General features: G+C 40.4%; 1 long non-coding RNA gene across 1 annotated transcript in view; it reads right to left on the bottom strand.

Annotated features, from left to right (window-relative positions):
• Positions 1-21,734, bottom strand: part of LOC110400276 — a 67,382-nt gene that overhangs the window by 17,130 nt on the left and 28,518 nt on the right. The window contains exons 2-4 of the long non-coding RNA XR_002439733.1: positions 10,253-10,357; positions 6,944-7,106; positions 5,164-5,313 (exon numbers count right to left, since the gene is read on the bottom strand). This is a non-coding gene — a long non-coding RNA (uncharacterized LOC110400276). The remainder of the gene's footprint in view (positions 1-5,163; positions 5,314-6,943; positions 7,107-10,252; positions 10,358-21,734) is intronic.

Here is a 21,734-nt window from a genome sequence, read left to right as displayed (position 1 = left end):
GCTGCATTGCAAGTGTGAAAAACTGCTGACAGCACGTGTTTTGGAGAACAGAGCTGAGGTTCACCCCTGGAGATGGGAGAAAATTGAGTATCCTAATCCAACTAAGATTAATTGAAGCAGGGAGTGTGTTCTTCCTGGGTTTTTTTTTTTTTAAGTGGTAATGAGATTTTGGTTTCTAAGATCAGCATAGCATCATGTCAATGAGGGAAGAACAAACACAAGGTTATAAAGTCCTAATGATTTAGAAATCTTCTGTTGCCCGAAACACCAAAATGCTGTGATTTAGAAATAAAGCACCTCCTTAGTATGGCAAAATGAATAGCTTCAGGAACACCGAGGGATCTCTTGAATGACTGAACTACTAAAAAACCTGCTATTTACAGAAGTACAGCTTTTGTCACTGTATTTCTCCTCCGGGAACATTCACTGATGTCCATGACAGCCATAAAGATACCTTTGGGTCTACAGATACGTGACGCAAGCCTGACAATGGAAAAATTTCTCACCACTGAAGTCGCATCTGCAGAAGCACTGCCATTAAGGATGATCACCAGAGTCCCACGGAGACTCTCTGCAAGACCAGTTAATCCCTTTCAGACAGCTCCATGTAGCCATAGCATCCTCCTCCTTTACAACAACACACACAGCTGCACGTGGATGACAAGGGGGGCAAGAATATACTGAAGATACAACACTGGACATAAATTAGAAAAACTATTTCATCATTTTAGCTTTCCTTTGCAGTTTTTTCAGTAATGTGAAAGTTTCTTGCAGTTCCAGTTCTGGTAAAGATGAGAAAAGAAATGACATTAAAATGGAACATCCCTAAAATGTTTCAGATTTGGAGTATAAAAGTGAGTAAATATCCTGACAGAAAGTCTTTGGACTAAGTGTTGGTTTTTTGTTGGTTTTGGTGTTGGGTTTTTTTGTTTTTTTTTTTGTGGAAAAACATGGAAGGAGAGGTAAGAGAATGTAAAATACATTTTATTACTCAAGCCCCTGACACTTACCTATTGCATTTTCAACCACTGAGTCATATGGTTTGTTACCACATCCTTTCTCTTCAAATTCAGTATTCATACTATTAGAAACGGAGTTTCATTGTTTTGGGGACCCAGTAAGCATTTACCAACAGGGGCAAAAAAAAGGTTTCAATTCCCACCTAAGGGGAACAGATCAATCCCAGGGTTAAACACAGAGTCACTTCCTACCAGCTGTTGCTTAAGCAAATTAAACACAATGGATTGAGAAACACAAAATTGACTTCACTACCTGTGGCTTTTTGTGTTTTTTTTATTTAAACGCTTTATGTTTTAAGCCTATCTTTCTCATGCTTAGTAAAGATTAAGAGTAAAAAATTTCTTCCTAACATCTATCTTAAGTCTCCTCTTCTAGTTTAAAACCATTTCCCTTTGTTCTATCACTATTAGACAGCATAATAAGTCAGTCCCTCTCTTGTTTATGAGCTCCCTGCAATTACTGGAAGGCTGCAATGAGGATCTCCCCAAAGCCTTTTCTTCTCTAAGCTGAACAAACCCAACTGCCTCAACCTCTCTTCATAGGAGAGGTGTTTCAGCCCTTTGATCATCTCTGTGGCCCTTCTCTGGACTCCCTCCAAAAACTCCACATCCTTCTTGTGCTGGGAGTCCCCAGGCTTGGACACGGTTCTCCAGATGGAGCCTCACAAGGGCAGAGTAGAAGGTGACAGTCATCTCCCTCTCCCACATGCCACCCCAAGATACCACTAGCCTTCTGGGCTGCAAGAGCACACTGCTGGCTCATGTTAAGTCTTTCATCTACCGAGACCTGTAAGTTCTTCTTGGCAGGACTACTCTCAAGGAGTTCTTCCCCTAGACTGTATACATATCCGGGATTATCTCAACCCAAGTGTAACACCATGCACTTGGCCTAGTTAAACCTCGTTAGGATCACATAGGATGACCTTTTGAGTTTATCAAGGTCCTTCTGGATAGCATCCCTTACTTCTACTGTATCACCTGCACTATTCAGCTTAGTATTGTCTGCAAATTTGCTGCTGAGGGTGAAGGTAGATGTTTCTGCAGCAGAAGTAGTAGCCTTTTATGGGCAAAACTATGCAGCCCAAGATCATGACAGATAACCACACTTGCAACCTCCTCTAGGAGGACAGCAATAGACCTGAGATTAGACACAGCCCGCAAACTCCTGTTTTATAGTCATTAAACAGCCTGAGCAATGCACTAAAATCCCAAATAATTGCAAAATGATAAATATTACAGAAGAATGTAATTGTTACCCAGAGGATAATACATTTTTAAGTTAATGAAATTGATCAAATCTTTCATTTTTAATTCATGGTCTTCATTACCTAGTGACCTGTAAGGAGCTGCAAACCCCACCATATGCAGCCTACAGCTGTATAAATATATCTCATTTTACCTTGAATGTATCCTGACACATTTTTCTGTTTATTCATGCATCCAAACTACCTTTTATGTAGATCATAAATTTGTATTTGGTTAGTATTTAACTAATCATACAGAAAATAAAAAAGTTAGTTTATATCACCAGGGTGGAAAAAGCCTCCAAATAAGTTCCAGTCTAAATACAGCATATACTTCTTTCTACTACAAAATACGCTAATTTTAGCACTTTCACAATACCTTCAAGTCCATTCTGTTCTTAAATACAGCAATCCTCCAACACAATGTTGTCCTTTCCTTGTAAGCCTCTATCTGCCAGTTGCAGATTATATCACATCCACTTCTTAAATAATATTTAAAGGTCAAACAAAAAAGGCACAGGAAATGTTGAACATCTTGTAAAATTCAAACAAGGCACAGCAGAAGCCACAGGGGGGTACTTGCTAAAATGATCGAGCGCTTGAACATATTTATTCAATGATTTCCAGGGGCACAGTGTAATCCACTTCCAATGGAAACCCATGAGAGCGCAAAACTGCTGAAAATTAATTTAAAAAAATTCTTCCAAGTTTCTTCCTCATCTGTTTTCAGACCATATGAAGGAGAAGTTATAGCTCAGAATACATTTAAACTATAGTTTATTATAAAGGTGCCCAAGCTAGTATTAAATTTCTTCAGGTATCTCAAATAAAACCTTAGGCAACAGGGTTGTTGATTTTTCTAATTCCAACCAGAACAATTTACCAATGCAATTCTTCAGCAGCACTCTAGGAGCAGAAAGATAGGTATTACATTTTGTATTATTTCCTGCCCTATATCATACATAAGGCGGGAATGGATCTTGGGGAGTATGTAGTCCAGTCTGCTGCTCTATCAACACTCATCTCAGCAATGCTGCTCAGGGCTTCACCAGGACCAACACCTGTGGTCTGCAATGAACAATTTTAGATGTCCACGCAAAAAAAGCAATTTCTGAAATCATGAATTCCTATACTGTGCATTACACTTGCTCCAGGGGTAGCTGCCTCTGCAGAGATGGACTTTTACAAGACAACTTTCTTCAAAATCCATTCTATTGAAGTGCTTGAGAATTTCTGTTGAGTATTATCATAGAATTATAAAGGGTGGAAAAGACCACTAAGATCATCCATTCCAATCATCAACCCATCATCACCATACCACTAACCACATCTCTTAGAGCCACATCTCCATGGTTCTTATAGAATCATAGTATCCTTAGAGTTGGAAGGGACCAACTGAAAGCCATCTAGTCCAACTCCCCTGCAGCAAACAGGGACACCACAGCTAGATCACGTTGCCCAGGGCTTTATCCAGCCTCACGCTGAAAGTCTCCAGGGATGGGGCATCAATTGCATCACTGGACAATGTGATCCAGTGCCTCACCCCCCTCACTGTAGAAGACTTTTTTTTCCTTATATCCACCCTAAATCTACTCTCTTTGAGCTTGAAGCCATTTCCCCTTGTTCTATCACCACAGATCCTGCAAAATAGTCTGTCCTCTTCTTTCCTGTAGCTCCCCTTTAGATACTGAAAGGCTGCTATCACATCACCTTGCAGCCTTCTCTTCTCCAGGCTGCACCACCCCAGCCCTCTCAGTCTGTCCTCATAGGAGAGGCAATCTTTTAGCACAGCTAAAGGTGCCTTAGTATAGCTTCCAGTAGGATCTCTTCTATGATCTTCCCTAGCACAGAGGTGAGACTGACTTCTTGAACACCTCTAGCGATGATGACTCTACCCTCCCCTTGGCAGCCTGCTCCAATGCATTATCACTCTGAGAATAAGTTTTTCCTAATAACCAAACTGAATCTCCTCTGGTGCAACTTAAGGTCATCATCTCTAGTCCTGTCACTGTTACCAGGGAGAAGAGGCCAACCTCCACTTCACCACAACTTTTGTGAGTCTTTACAGACTCACTCCCTGTTTCTGGAGCATCTTGCTCTGAGTTTGTCTGACAAGTTAATTATTGTGCCAGCATTATCTCAGAATACGTACAACCTTCTGAACAGCTTGTCATTATCATAGGTGTGGGGTAGTATTGACAGTCCAAATATTAACAGAAACACAATTTTCTTCTTCTCAGAAAATTCAAAAAAAGAATTCCTGCTCACTGTCGATCTTTGAGAGAAATAATTTCTCATTCCACAGAGATCTTAATATTATGCTAGCAGCATATTTAAAAATATAAAAAAACCTGTCTTATCCAAAAGGCATCAGAAAGGCCTTTATTTATGGATCAGTTAGTTTCACTGCTTGCTTTCACTGAACACTTTTGTGAGCAGAGACATTGTGTTTTTATGGAATCCCCTAAGCATATGTTGAAAACAGAATAAATCTTTTCATTCAGTGAAAAATGGATCCATCTTTTTCCTCATCTAGATCCTTACTTCAATCATCACTTCAGTCATTACCATGAGAGCTCCATACCCTCCTGGAAGTATCCTAAGTGTGGTCAACAAAACCAGTGGCTGAACTGACTGAACTGCAAAACTTAAGAAATTCTTCGTAGTTTCAGTCAAATCCGCTGCACCATCCAAACATCACTGCTTACCTGTATGTATCTTCATAGTGAAGCTTTCCTCTGTATGCTCACTTTGCTATGCTACACTCAATACACATTTTAATCATGTGTCTTAATCTAGTTCTTGTCTGACCTTGATTTAGTAAAACCACAATATTGCCAGAAAAAATTAGGTCCTCTGCAGGTATTTTATCAGACTTACAAATCTTTATTGCTACCTACTTTTTCCATGCTGTAGAAGGGTTGAAAGGTTATTGGATACTTTGCTGATATTCTGATTTTCACACTTTATCACGTTTTCTTGCCTCTGAGTCCTTTTCAACAAGAATTTCTTGTGGGCTTTTTCCTTCTCTAAGGATTTCAAAATAATACCTGGAAAAAAAATATTTTCATTGAGGTATTCATTAAGAAATTCAGTTACAGGTAAACACAAGGTAATAAAGACCAAAGGTACAAGTCCAACCAGGTCAAAACCTACTCCTGTAACAACACTCCTTCAGCACATTTAGTATCAATACACAGCTTCCCTATCTTGAAGCATTTCTGTAGTAAAAATACAAGGAGAAGAATCTGTTAACTCTAATAAGATCTAATATTTAACTACACCCTAATCTTACTTCCATGAATACATATAACCAAAAAAAAATTTATGTTCAAGTGGAAGGGAGCAGCGCAACAAGTTCACACAGAACATGAACAACCATGGACTGCAAAACAAGGTCGAATAAGCCCTATGTATAAAACCAATGAAAAGAGCAATCAGCATGTATTAGATATGGACTAGAGTAAGAATTTCTTAATTTTGGGTGTTTCAGGTAACTGAAATCTCTTCTCCCCTGATAGCTGAAGATGCTACAGGAACTAGCACAGCTGATATGCTGCAGCCTTTTTGCTAAGGATTTAGGAAACAGAGAAGAGGAGAGCTATTATAAATGCATTAAATCAAGCCCGGAATTTATTTATTTATTTGACCTTTTGGTGATGAATGTGAACTGAGAGATGTGAAGGTTTGCCCTTCCCTGATGCTAATGCTCTCAGAAGCCTAACCAGCACTCCTCCTTGCCCCAGGCAGGTGACAGCCGCCATGATGACACATAGTGGCATGCCAGAAAAGTCAGACAGCTTTCACTTGGCACTGGAGGGTAATCCTTAGGCTTGATCCAGTACAGTTTAAGCCCCTATGTATACCAAATGCTTTACTCTGGAGGCTTATCCTTCATTAAGTGTGAGGGTACCCATCCCTTACGATGCAATTCTCAGTTACCTGAATCATCTGCCACCTACAGCTACAATGTGAAAGCTAGAGGAAAGATGCTAAGGACACCAAACACGGAAAACAAGTGCCAGAGAAACACACCAGTGTCAAGGGAAGGATACAATAAAAAGTTACATCATTTTATACAGATAATTACTCTGAAACAGCTCACTTTAACATGGCAATTTTCTCTTTCCCATTATGCCTGGCATCTTGCCTCAAAGAGCGTCCAGTACCACAGCTTTTCTCTCTCTCCACCTATTTAACCTTTTGCTAGAAAAACCGCACAGCACAGCGTCTCCAAGGCCCAAGTAATGCTGCTTCAGGTCCTCATTAATATCAACATGATGACCTCTGAGCCTGAGGTGGGCTCGGAAATCAGGGGAGAAGCTGCTGCGAAGTTACTGCTGAAGGACAGTAAAATAGAAGAACTAACATAGAAGTAAGATACAGAAGTGAGGTCAGAAAGCCCATCATTTCTGAAGTGTGTGGCAGTCAAAACCTAGTTCCACTAAACAAGCCATGTTTATGTTTATCCCTTGCCATGTTTGTTTATCCCTTTCTTCCTTAAGCAGTAGATACATGAGTACTTTCTCCCATTCACTGCATTGAAGAGAACACTGAGACAGCCTTCGATCTATGAGCTGCAGACTCATGTTAATAAATCCAGTTTATAATAAGTTTAGTACACATCCAATTTAAAACATCTTAGTCCTAGGTGTGCATTTCTAAATTTCCAATACTTACCCATTTTAAATAGCACTTAACTACGTCATTCAATCAGCAGACAATATAAGAAGTATCATGAAATATATCCACTACTTCAACCTTTTTCTTTCAGCAACCTCAAGACAAACATTCCCACAATGCAGTGAATGGGTTTTTCATAACATCAAATCCCAAACCGGACCTGCAAAAGCCAGAGTAAGGAAAAAGCAACATTGTAAAATTTCACAAAATGCTCTTGCTATTATTTAGATTTCTTTTGCACTAAGAACACTTTCAAAAGAGAAAAATAATTTTTCATCATATCTTCAGAAACACATTTCCAGTTCATTTCTACTGCACTAATGTCATGGTTTTATAATAGCATTTTTTAATTCTAACACATGGGCAAATAAGCACAGTGGCTTAAAGGAATTTTTTTTAATGCTGTTTATCAACTGGAATTATTCCCAAAAGTAATTTTGAAGATCTAGGGCACCAAATTTGACTGAGTTTTTACTACTATATCATTTCCCACATTTTTTCCATCTCAAAGTCAGACTGAGAAGCTATTTGATTCAGATTAAGTTGTTGCGATGAAAAAAAGCTGTGGCTTTTTGTAACTAGCTTTGCTCCTTTAGCAATTCCAGAGGAAATCTGGCAATATATTCAGAGCTGGAATTACATAAGAGGAGAAGCTAGGAAGAGAAGTGCCAGCAAGCACAAAACTTACACCAACATTATGTAGAACGTCACAGCCATAAAGTATTTTAGAATACCTGGAATTGACATTCTGCTACTTGCATGCCACTATAATGCCAAATACTATGTTCTGGCATATCTCTTTAAATATATTCCTTCTATTTCGGCGATATACTACATTACCTATATTAAGATTTAAACTAAGTCTCACTATCTCACAGCAAAAGTTGGTTGAGAACTGAAAAATTTGCCATAGTTCAATCTATGATTGCAATAGTCCCCCTCCCACCTCTGCTTCATTACGCTGCGAACTGTGCACCAAGTGATGAGCTAATACAACAAGCCACTGACATTAACAGTGTTTACAAACAGAAGTAATCACATCTAGCGAAAGAAAAGGGATGGATGTCTGGACAAGAGCAAGCAGATGCAAGAAATTTTTTTTTTCTTTGGCAGCAGAAGCAACTCGCAGGGCTGGGGCAACAACAACCTATGGGCTCTGAGCAGCCTGGGATGATGCTTCTCAAAAGCATGCTGCAGGAATCCACTGTAACCCAGACACAGCTGGTGCAGCAGCACCACAGGAAATGCAGAAGTATTTTAGTACTTTTGTGGTGAAGGCGGGGGCTACAAAATGGTGAAGGGTCTAGAGGGGAGGATGTATGAAGAAAGGCAGAAGTCCCTTGGTTTGTTCAGCCCAAAGCAGAAGAGGCTGATGGGAGGCCTCATTATGGCCCGCAGCTCCTCATGGCAGCACACAGCTCTTCACAGGGAGCAGGGGGGCAGCACTGATCTCTGCTCTCTGGTGACAGTGCCCACAGGAACAGCATGGAGCTGCATGAGAGGAGGGTCAGGCGGGGTTAGGGAAAGGCTCTGCACCAGAGGGTGGTGAGCATGGAACAGGCTACCCAGGGCAGGGGACAGGGCCCCGATCTGCCAGAGCTCAATGAGCATTAGGACTGCACTCTCAGACACATGCTCTGTTTTTTTTGGAAGGACCTGGTTAGAGCCAGGAGTTGGACTCTTTGCTCCTTGTGGGTCCCCTCCAACTCAGGGTATTTCGTGATTCTAAATGACCAGAATGGAAAGGGTCATGTGGAAGCACTGAATGTAACCAAAACCAGGATTTCTGGAGTGGAAAAGTGCACTTCATAACTACAGATGGCACAGCACCTGCCTTTCATCATAGGGTGACAATTCCTAGTTTAGCAGACTCCCCTGAAAAATAGCCATTTTACACTTCAAGTGCTTAGAGCAGCCCCTTTACACTGCATGGTTAAGTACCTTAAAGGACAGCTTTTCTTCATCCTAAGAATTTCCTTTAGTATTCATGCATCTGGTTTCTCTCTTTTTTTTTTTTTTTTTTAATCCTTTTCCTTCCTCTCCCCTCCCCACTGAAGATGTGATACTGAAGTTTTTCACTACATAACCATGTGTTGGTTTGACCTTTTCCCTCCTTGTCCTGGGTTCAGCTGATAAAGAGTTGATTTGCTTTGTAGTGTCTAGTATAATGCTATGCTTTGGCTTTAGGAGAAAAACAGTGATGATAACACAGCAGTGTTCTCCTTCTTGCTGAGCAGTGCTGCATACAGTTGAAGACATTTCAGTTTCTGAGCTTCTCATACTGCCCTGCCAGCAAGCAGGGTTGAGGGGGCACAAGTTAGTGAGAGGGGAATGAACCAGGACAGCTGACCTAAACTGGACCAAGAAATACTCCATACCATATGACACCATGTGAATAAACTATAAAACTGAGGGGAGTTGGCCGAGGAGGGCAACAACTGCTCTGGGACTGGTTAGGCTTCAGTTGGCAGGTGGTGAGCAACTGCATTATTCATCACTTGCATTGTAAAAAATATGTATACATACTATTATCATTACTATTACTTCTCTTTTCCTTTTCTGGCTTAATAAGTAGTTCTTATCTTGACTTATGAGGTTTTCTATTTGTTTGTATGTTTTCCAGATTCTCTCCCCATCGCACTGGGAGAGGGAGAAGAACAACAGGTCATGTGGTGTTCAGGCACCTGCTGGGTTAAACCACAGCACCCCTACAGTCTTCCCACTTCACTTAGCATGTTTTGGAATCAAAACAAATAAGCAGTTCTTACGCCAGCATCATTCCTTCATTAATGGTTTGTATTTACTATCACTATTCATTTTGCTTCAAACAACAGTATTGCTCCTTCAGAAATGTGCATTTCTGGAATTACGTATATATTAAAAACATTTCCTAATAACTACTAACTTCATAACAATCAGAGAAGAGTGAAGCTCACATGACCTAGAAACAATCCACTTTTATTGGTCTTCTGGACCGAAGACATCTAAATACATGGCTTTTTCTGAAAAAATTGTTTTCCTTAATAACATACGAACTTCTAAGGAGGTATCCCTAAGAGAACTGGTTTGTTTGACCTCAGGCAAAATAGGAGATGAACCAAAACCAATACCAATTTGCTATGCAACTTCTAAAGGAGGCTCATTTAGGACTAATCAACAGAGCTTATTTATCTGATAGACAAGTAGCATTATAGGACCACCACCTCCTCTCTCCTTCAATACCACAATAAGCCCACTGAGAAGAAAAGAAATGATAGTGGAGAATAGATGTGATACAAGGGTCACTAATAACAAATATTTTCCTACCTTGTTTCTCACTATTTTTAATCTATCTTCTGTGGTATCCAACAGGCATGAAATGCTCTTCCAGAATAAATCCACCCTTCTTCAGTCCCCTCCTATGATACTCCACTACAAAACCATAGAACAAATCAATCTGTGATAAAAATTTTAAGGAAGCACCTTTAGAAAGCATATATATATGCCTAACGTTCGTTTCCTTTCCCCTTTTTATGTCCCTCTGGAGATGACTTTGAATATTTTTAAAATTATCAAACTTTCAAGAAAATACTAGATCTATGTAGGGCTTGACATCTACATGTCTTAACTTGAGTTGGCCACCAGATAATCACCACTAGAATAACCATCCTTGAGCTGCCACATCAGGCTTAGAGTGCTACTCTACAGCCATGGTGATGAGTAATTTCATCAACAGCATTCCCTCCAGATAGGATTTATACCTAAACAACTGCTTTTGTTAGCACAGCTTTTGGGATAAAGCAGATTCTTACCTTAGCACCAGTGCTTCTGTTATTTGGAGGCAACTGACAGCCTGATCGTTAGCTGTTTCTACAGTTAGCTAAATTATGTTTACCCAAAAATCAAGTGCAATCCACTTTAACTAGGGCTTGTGCTTTCTGAGTGCCATCATGATTCATACCTTTTTCTCATGACATTGAGTATATGTGGCACACTAAGTATCAGAGGATTTTTCTGTCCAGTGAATTAACTGATAGTTATTTGCCTTTGCTCTTTCAAACTGTTTTGTTGCTTCAAATACAGGATCAGATGAAGTAGACGTTAGACATTACTAAAAGCTATTTTAAATACCCTCCTAATTCTGTGTCTTACCAGCTACCATCAGTAAAAATACCACAGCACCCAAGTGAGTTTGACAGTGTTCTACTTAGAGACCAGAGCTTGATCTAAGGCACATGTTTTAGAATCACAGAATCATAGAATTAGCAAGGTTGGAAAAGACCTACAAGATCATCCAGTCCAACCATCCACCTACCACCAATAACCCCACTAAACCATGTCCCTCAATGCTATATCTAAATGTTTCTTGAACACCCCCAGGGACGGTGACTCAACCACCTCCCTGGGCAGCCCGTTCCAGTGCATTACAACTCTTTCAGAAAAGTAGTATTTCCTAATGTCCAGCCTAAATCTCCCCTGGCGTAACTTGAGGCCATTCCCCCTCATCCTGTCACTAGTTGTAAGAGAGAAGAGGCTGACCCCCAGCTCACTACAACCTCCCTTCAGGTAGTTATAGAGAGCAATGAGGTCTCCCCTGAGCCTCCTCTTCTCCAGACTGAACAATCCCAGCTCCCTCAGCCGCTCCTCATAAGGCCTGTGCTCCAGACCCCTCACCAGCTTTGTCGCCCTCCTCTGAACACGCTCCAGGGCCTCAATGTCTTTCTTGCAGTGAGGGGCCCAAAACTGGACACAGTACTCAAGGTGGGGCCTCACCAGGGCTGAGTACAGAGAAACAATGACTTCCCTACTCCTACTGGCAACACTATTTCTGATACAAGCCAGGATGCCATTGGCCTTCTTGGCCACCTGGGCACACTGCTGGCTCATGCTCAGCCGAGCATCAACCAACACCCCCAGGTCCGCTTCCTCTACACAGTCTTCCAGCCACTCTGCCCCAAGCCTGCAGCATTGCCTAGGGTTGTTGTGGCTGAAGTGCAGGACCCAGCACTTGGTCTTGTTGAACCTCATCCCACTGGCTTCAGTCCAGAGACCCAGCCTGTCCAGATCTCTCTGTAGGGCCTCTCTACCCCCAGGCAGATCGACACTTCCTGCCAGCTTGGTGTTGTCTGCAAACTTACTGAGGCTGCTCTCATTGCCCTCATCCAGGTCATCAATAAAGACACTGAAGAGGACAGGTCCCAGCACTGACTCCCAGGGAACACCACTCGTGACGGGTCACCAGCTGGATTTAACTCCATTCACCACCACTCTCTGGGCCCGGCCCTCCAGCCAGCTCCTTACCCAGCAAAGGGTGTACCTGTTTTAATAGAATTGATCCTGTAATGAAAATTATTTTCCAGATTCTTGGGCTCAAAACATTGTACCATGTTTCTTAGCAGTAGTCAATTAAACAGAATAAGATCTGGTGATCAAATGTTCCACTTAACCAGCAAATATTTTGACACTTCGGTCTGAATTGCAGTAGGTAAGCACCTCATGATTCTTCCACTGATTTTTAGAAATGACTGTCTTGATTTATTTCAAGTTAACAGACTAATAAATGAACCAAAAGGTTATATATATCCTTGAGGTCAGTCTTAAGGACACCTGAAAAATTCAGCAGAAAATTTCTGCAGATGCATTCATTTGTGTTTTGCTGCGGGCACCAGAGCAGCGTATTTCCTAACAAGTCAACGCAAGCCAAACCAAAATTAGCAAGTTGTCTGAAATGACAAAACCGAGCTCAACACTTGCCTTCAGGAGCAGAAAGCTAGCAGAGCTAATAATACCCAGTCACCCTGCTACTGGATCTGTTGTAGCGTAACATAAATGGCTTGATTTAAGGAAAAAATGTTAAGAAACCTGGGGTTGTTTTTTTCTTCTGTTTTGTTTTTTTTTTTTAAAGCTATCTGTTTTTTGCAGCTCACTCCCCTTACTCCTGTTGGGATCACACTGATTTAACAGGCAAGTTCCTGATGTTTCCTGCTGCTTCTTGTTGAACCCAACTGGCTGGGCAGAGATGAAAAGTTACTTGAGGTTTCCTCTTGCTTTCAGTGATAAGCTATACACTGAGCGATCTTGTTTGTGCTTTACTACTGCTAGAAGAGCAAAATGTTACAAATCTTACATTTCCCAATATAGACTTCCCATCCAACTCTCCTGCAGAAATAGCAGCAAAGACGACACCATTGCCAAGACAGAAGCACTTGCACCACTGATCTGAGTGCTACAGGAGCTGGCAATGCAAGAGAAACGGTGTGTGATTGGACTCAAATTACTTACATCTCTGGATGACCTGTGGTAATTAAACAACAAAGAGTGGTTTTGGTTAGAAGGGACCTTAAAGATCACCAACTCCAACATGGCTTTGAATGCCCCAAGGGATAAAGCATGTATAGGTTTTACATACCACTAATTTCAAGGAAAAATATTAGATTCATTAGACAAAGCTGGTGTCACAATGAGACAAAAACTTAAGGGATGCTACCACCTCACTTTCACAGCTACTCATCTTTTTGGATTGGAACAAGCTTTTTTTTAATTTCTTTTTGAATCAATTCTGGCAGCTACAGAGCAATTCAGCTGGAGCTGAATGCAGCAACTGGCTTGGAGCTGTCAGTACAGGGAAGCCATTGCAGTGCCCTTGACATGATTTCTGATTGAAGCAGTGTTCATAGACACACCAGATTTCTCCCTTTAAATTATTTCCTTTTGTGAAAACACTCACTACCACAAGGCGTTATATTCCTACTGATCTGGATTCCTGAAAGCAGCTAAGGACACTGGTCTACAAGCACAACAGCCTCAAGGGAGTCCTAAGAAGGAGGCAACACAACACAACTCAGCTGTGCTTCATTCTGCAAAACAGCAGCTGCAGAAAAAGAGGAGAGTACTGCTACGTGTCATTTCAGAAGTAATGTAATACAGACTGCTTTGTCACAAAGACATAATGTGCAAACCCTGTGCAAATTGAGGTAACATCAATTTTTCTTTTTTAAGTTTGCAGTGGATCCAAAGCTACATGTTCCAACCACCATGACCTGCCACACTTTTCAAATGCAGGCTCTAAAGGCAGCATATATGTATACAGTAGGTTATATTTCAAGTTATAAAGCAGTGCGCATCTTGTTGAGGATATACCGCTTCTGTAACTCTTTCCTTGCCTTTTGGCTTGCAAATATGATTCTTGCTATGTTAACACTTCCAATGATACAGCCAGCTGTCAGAAGTAGTTTAAATCATTCGCTGAGAAGTTAAGCTTTAGACCAAGCTACTGTTTCCTAATTATAAGCAAGAGGAGTAGGTGTACAAGAATAACCTGTTAAATTCTTAAAACTTGAGATTCTACCTCATCACAGTCTTCTCTTTAACTTGTCAGATGAATTGCAGATTAAACATTAGCAAATTTAAACATGGCATATTATAAATATGAGGGGTTTTATGTACTTTTTCCCACTCCACAGATTTTAATTCAGCTCATTACACACATCAACACAATAAAACTGTGAGATATACTGCTATGTATAGTGAACATATTTCTTTCTCCACAAAGAATGATAATGTATTTTCAGGACTATAAGCAGTTAGAAAATATGATGTAGAGGCACAGGGCTTGGGTTTCTTTGTTTATTTTTTAAATGCACTACAATCTCCCACTAAGCTTGCCAAAATCAGACCATCTTCTCAACGCTTGTTTTTGTTTGCCATGTTTAGCTGAATTTATTTCAATGCTCATAGGCAGTTGGGACTTCATAAATATGCAGTCAGGTAGTTAAGAGGTTAAGTTATCTACAACAGTTGGCCATTAAGCCAACTCTAGTGGACTCTGCTTTGACAGACACACGGCAGCAGACAGACTCACCACCTATCACCTTCTACTCAGCTCCACAAGCAACACCATCCCATGAGATTGTTTGACCATCAACTCAGGGTCCATATTAATTCCAGATGAGTATAAAATTTCCAAACTCACAGCAGAAAAAACAGTAATCCAGTAGCTAACTTATGATCAGACTTTGACAGCCCTCTGTAGGAGTGTGCCAATACCCACTAAGAATCTCAATTACAGTACACTGATAGCACGTTCAATAACTTTCACTGCACGTACATCACAGCCACGAGCTAATAGACATTCAAGTAGTTTTTATTACCAATGCAATAGAGCACTTTGTGCAGAAGTGGATCACAGCTGCAGAATTCCACACAGACTTAATATCTGGGGCATTTAGAGTCCAGTCAAAGTCACAGCCACAACACACAGTGCCCAAGTATGGCTCTGTATGCATGACTGTTCATCTCAATCTGTGTTATCACAAAGTGATTTGGAGCTACAGCTTTCACATTACTACATAAAAATATCCCCAGGATCTAACAAAATTGAGCTAACAACTACCACATAAGTAGCAATGTTTTCCCTTTCACCATAATAAAAGGAAATTACTTAAAATGAAGCTAAAGTATCAAAGTACTTCATGCCAGGATCCTAGCCTAGCAGTTATAAAGTGTTCCCTTTAAATCAAGGAGGCCCTAGCCATAGGTTTATGATTCACATCCATCCTTGCTATTCTCATTCGTGCTGCTGACACACTGCCAGATTAATAAGAGTGATCACTTTAACATGTATGCTGGAAAAAAAATAGATGGCAAAGCACTGCTGATGTTGCAGTAACTGAAAGAAGGTTCTATATCCCTCAGCTGCAGAATAACATGTGTTTTGGAGAGAAATCTATCTGGCCATCACCAGAATTAGAATCCATGAAAAACACCGAACCTCTAGTTTGTTTTATTAAATCCAACAGGAAGCAAAGCATTGCAATGGAGATTTCCTGCCAAATACCTCTGTGCAAAGCACCAAGTAATCAATCTCTACTCTTGTACTCGATATGTGGTTCTGGCACAGTACTCATGATTGCTAATTGCTCATTCATCTGATTTTTTTATTTATTTATTTATTTATTTTAAGATTATAGAATCACATCCTGGCATCCCTTCTCAGCATATAAGCAGATAGACTTTTAAAAGCTTTCACGTCTAGAGGAATTTCTCCCCCAAGAAAGACAGCCATCACCCTATCATCATTAAACTTAAATTTTGTTTCATGGGCAAAGAGGAAACATATTGTTCGTTTTCACTTAAATTTACATCTAAAACAATAATGTATTCTTAAATCCACCTGAAATTCTACAAATCTAATTCTTTTTGTTTGAGATTTAATTATTACTGAAGAATGAATAATGCATGTGTTACACAGTTTCCACCTCTTTCTGGTGTTATGCTCAACCTCTGCTGCTCCTCTGGGCCTGAAAGTCAGTGGTTTCGTTCTGCTGTTGGTGCTGTTGGGCAGCTCTCAGCATACACTGCTTTCTACATGAAGGAACATCATGTTCACTGACAGTTTCTTCATCTCTCTAGCATCCATTCGCTGTGGATTTTTCTTTATTAGTACTGGCTAACATTTTTATACTTTGTTCTTTCTACAAGCATCTACAGCTCCATGCTGTATCCAGACCTACTACAAACAAATATGCTTTAGAGATACTAGATAATATTACTTGGTTCACCTGTCCCTAAAAACGGTTCTGGCCAGCTCAGGGCTGAGGGGCTCCACTGCTTTGCTCAGGCATTGCTAAGCCACTCAAAGTGAGGTCTCCAGAAGCAGCCCCTGCTCCATGCATTATCACCCTCTGCACCCCTCCATGCCCTCCGTACCTCTTCTTCAAGGGCTGTCATCAAACCCAGCGTCTTATTTCTCTGTAAGGCATCATCATATGAGAGTCACAGCCCCAGTGATACTACAGAAAGATAAACACAAGTAAAACAAGTTTGCCCCATGTACTACATCTATTGGAAAGTTTGCCATTACAGTCAAACTAGGTAAAACCAAGCTGCAGACCTGTCCAGAAGAGTGCAGGCCAAGCCTGACCAGACTTCCCCCTAAAGACTTGCACTGAGCACAAAGCTCACAGCCACCTACAAGCAATGGCAACAGCACACTATAAGATTCTACACCTGCACCATTTATACTGCCTTTCCTCCCTGCGTGACACTGGTACCTAGTATGGAGAAGGCACAGAGGAAAGAAGCTGAAAGCAAATCATTACGTGATTTTTCCAAAGCCGGTGCTTTTGAGTCAATTCTCATAGAACAAACTTGATGCATGCACAAGGGCAGAGAAGATTCCAGTAAAAGCAGCAGTATTGCTGGAGTCAAACAGCACAAAGCACTTCTTGAGTTTACCATTAAATAAAGGAACACCTCATTGTCAAACTGATTTAATTCTAAAATCGGTAATCAGAGGCCTTCACCTAACCATAAGAAAAGCTACTTGGGTTTTCTTTTAAATAAAAATTCCTTAGTTCCATACTTGGGCTTAGTTTCACCCACCAACAAAGCTTCTTTTGTTTCTCTGCAGGTTTGACAAGTACTTAAGGTCAAAACACTCACCCTCAGCTGCGAGAAAAGCTTTTTTAAAAAAGCATTCTTTTATTATACATCTAAGGAGAAGAGCACAGCACATTTTACTTGTAGAGCTTTCAGTATTTGTACAGCAAGAGGAGTGAACTGTAACACTCGGCTGCACACAATCCCCATGGCTGTTTACTGTTGTATTTATCAGTGATGCTCAGATGACTCCAGTACTGTGACAAAGGCTTCTATACTCTGTAATTCATGCGTATTCTAATGCACTATGATATATAGAGAGATAGAGAAAGATAGTATGTAATTCAGATGAGGAGCCTTTCCTATCAATGAATAAGTAAAGATTAAAAAGGTGCAGATGCTTCCCCACTGTAGAGCCACCCTCCCAAACACTGTGTGAAAAGCACATTCACTAATAAAAGCAAGACACTCACTTTCAAGTGAAGAACCAGAAGAACACAGAAGTGTAGCAAAAATAAAAGTTAGGGCCTACCAGTGCAGTTAAGAAAACCAAAGCTCCTCTCACTGGAAAAACAACGGTATTAACTTAACAGCCACATTTTCAAGTTGTTAAATACTACACAATTCTTTCCTGCATGATGAATGTAATCCAGAAACATGAGTAGACCAAGGTAAATCCCATCCATCCCTAAGCTTCTCCTTGACAGTATTTTCATTTTATTATTTATCTAGTCTTCATTTTGCCTTCTCTCCCCTGCTTTCTGCTCCTGAAACAAGCTCAAAGGTCAGCAAAGCTATATTTTTTCCAGCAGTACAGTGTTCTGCTGAACACGGCCTTAGTAGGAGCCAAATCAAGATCTAAATTGACACAATTTATTTTCCCAACACAATTCTTCAGGTTGCATTTTACAGCCTAGGACAGTTTTATCATCAAAAAGGTTAATTAGATATCTCTAAAGCATATCCACCCACTCATCAGAAAATCAGAAGTTATAATGCTACAATATTCTTAAAATGATTCTCATTGATTAAAACCCTTTATGGACAACCCCATGTTACTGTCTATGACAGTAACATTTAGCTGATGTTCAGGAACAGTACAATGCTTTGGCCTATGACATGGATCCCACTGAATTTGAGGATATTAAAAGGTAGCATCTTGAAGTGTATTATACTTAAACAGCTGCCAAAGGAGAGTTTGAATCCTTAGTCATCCTCCCCTTGCAGAATTAAGATGATCAGACCTCCAAGAGGCAGCAATGCTCACATCTGAGCATGTCATTTCCATCTGTCGTGACGCAAGATCTTGCACCGGGGCTGACACATGCTCCTGCATGTTTGCACCCTTCCAGCAAGTTTTCAGAAGACAGAAGTAGCTTTCCAATCTCTTCTCAAAATGCAAGGTTGTAATGCTTTCCACTCTTTCCTCCTTCTGTGAGAACTGAAGTGCTTTAGTGACATTCAGACCACACTTCATCTCATCAGTTAAGACTCCCCTGCCAGAAAACTCACACTATGCACTGCTCATCACAGCGCAGCTGCAGGCTTTCACGAGGGACACCGCTCCTGACCCCGTCGCTGCAATTTGTTGACTGCCCGTGGCATTCATTATCATAGACACCCAGAGGGGACAGCTCTAAAGAGGTCTCACACAGCAGGACGCAGTGGAAACACCACTCCATCAATTAAGGGATGTAATGGACCCCTGAGCCCTTCATAGCTAATGACTGCTAGAGCACACAAAAGAGCATTCTTCAGGCTAAAGGCAGGAGGTGCTTTAAACACCAGCTGTAGAGCCTACTGGGTGCTCAACCTATAGAGCAGTCATGCTTATTAGTGTACAGAAAGCTGTTAACGACAGCTATTAGGACTAAAAGTAACTTCACTAAATTCATAGGATCACTTGGAGTCTCCATCATCATCTCTGTAGTTCCTTGACTGATCTTCCAAATCCCCTAAAATTATTCCAGTCAATTGCAGCAAAGTATTTTGAAGTTATAGGCAGTTTCCATACTTAATGTTAGGATATATTTGTGTTCATGACTGTCAAGTGAAGTAAAAGATCAGTGTTATAAACATCACAGCACACTAGAAGTGCAATACAGGTTTGCTTACACAAAAGCTAAAAAAAAAAAGCACGTGAGTATTCATTAAAGTCTTCCATTATAGATATGACCATTCTAGTTGTCAGCTTTTAATTTTTAATGTATTTTTCACTATTAGTTATGCTTTTTATGAAAAGGCTAAAGAGAAATATTACAGTCCAAAAATACAGCAAAGTTATCTCCATCTGATATTAATCATCCCTAGGCAAGACAAATACCTGAATACATATTCTGCTTTTACCTTAATAAATATTTCCTGTTGAGTTTTTGTAGCTAAGGAAGTATTAGAATTTTTTAAGATTATTTGCATGCTATGTAGCTACAAAACATGTGGATAGTAAAGATGTTTTTCTCTGAAAACTGACGTGAAACTTGGCTAAGTCCTACAGAAATCATTACATGTACTGTTACTAACCTTGAAAGAAAAAAGTCAACCTCTGGTCTAAGTTTCAATAGCATTCAGGGCAGAGTTAGACACATGCTCACAAGCTTTTTGGACCTGGTCCAGCTCTAGTGCAGTAAGCCAGACAACTGCGCCTTTATTTGTGCCTTTTCCAGCGGAGTACCTGCTAAACCTTGAAGAAATAGGATACAAAACCATCAATGACTGCCTGTTCTCTTCTGCATTGCACTTCTTCTCCCTGATGCCAAGTAACATACTAAACTGTTCAAGGCACATTTAAGGTCATTACAAGAAGTTCTGCAAGATTGTCTCTCATCTGGGGCATACCCTTGTGCTCCTCTTGATCACCATTCACAGCTAAGCGTGAACTTTTAATTACATTTAAAAAACAGATTAGTATTATGGCAAGTATTTTACAGTTATACTACATTTCTGAACTAATTAACTCATTTCAAATCACCTTGTGTTACGTATTTAGTCCTCTGTATGAAGACAAATGCAAAGAGCAGTTAGTTACCATACTGCATCATCAGAAAATGAAGGAACAAGAAAAGCATGAGTAGAAAGACTTGCCTCCCAAACAGTTTCACTTGAAGCAAATATTACGCTCAACAGCAGGCAGAAGAGGGGAGTAAGAGGAATGGTCACAGGACAAAAGGTACTCCATTAACAAATCGTAACATACCAAATTTACACCATCTCCATCTCAAAAGATGTATTTAATATCATATTGAGGAAACAGTGGCTCTTCTGTCCAGTCCTTGTTCTCTTGTTTTCAGCCTTCAATATTTTATCTTTGATATTTTTATACATTTAAAAAATTTTGAACACTGTGGTCAGTGCTGTTTGCATTCTTATCCACTCACTGAAGCTGCAAAGGATGAAGGCATCCATCTAGTAAGTAAGAAGAACATTTTAGGACTATTTTATTAAAACTAAATCATAGAAAATAGTACATTTTTCTAGAAGCAAGGGCACGAGGTTGCTTATTACAGCTGTCAGCAGCAAGGTGAATATTTGGCTGCTGCTTCTTTCATTCAAGATAGTTTTCTGTGAAACAGAGTTGACAGGAAAAATGCAACAAATACTGAATGTAGAACCATTATATCAGAAAGTAATAATGAAGTATTACAACAGGGAACGCTCTTTTTCCTTAACAAAAAGCCTATGGAGAAAACTTCTAAAAGCAAAAACTAAAAAGAAAGCCATAAGTTCAAACACAAGCTGCAGTTTTCAGTCATTCTTTTTTTGTTTGTTTGGCTGATTCTTATAGTGCAGTTCTTGGCCCTTTAAAGCAATAAAGCTCCTAATGGAGGAACCAGGGCATCAACATAACCAAGGTATCAACATAACCAAGGTGGTCCACCAACCACAGAGGCCAGACATCAGGGCCCATCCCCACAGGCCAGAGCTATCTCTGCTGGACACTGATGGTCACATCCACACAGGAAGCTCCCATCCTGCTATCCTTTCCATCTACATAAAGCAGTAGCTCTAGCTGCCTATGTGCCCCATCCTACCTCATTCTTCAGGACACGATTAGCCACTGCTTTATCTTCTCACATTCCTACCTACAACAGCATATTTGACTCTTGATCTACCTATATATATATATATATATATATATATACACCTATATATCTATACCTTGACAAGGAGGTTGTGGATGCTCCTGGAGGTATTCAAGGCAAGGCTGGACATGGCTCTGGGCAGCCTGGTCTAGCAGTTGGCAACCCTGCATACAGCAAATGGGTCAAAACTGGATGACCTTTGAGGTCCTTTCAACCCAGGCCATTCTATGATTCTATGATATGGAAAAGGATATATGTAAGTACCATGCTCCAGCACAATTTCCCTCCTCAAGAGGGAGGATAGGGTGAGGGTTGGAGAAAGCTCATTTAGGCCAAACACTGCCCGCAAT

This window comes from Numida meleagris, chromosome 5, assembly GCF_002078875.1.
Source record: "Numida meleagris isolate 19003 breed g44 Domestic line chromosome 5, NumMel1.0, whole genome shotgun sequence".
Lineage (NCBI taxonomy): Eukaryota > Metazoa > Chordata > Aves > Galliformes > Numididae > Numida > Numida meleagris.
This window is presented reverse-complemented; position numbering and strand designations above follow the sequence as displayed.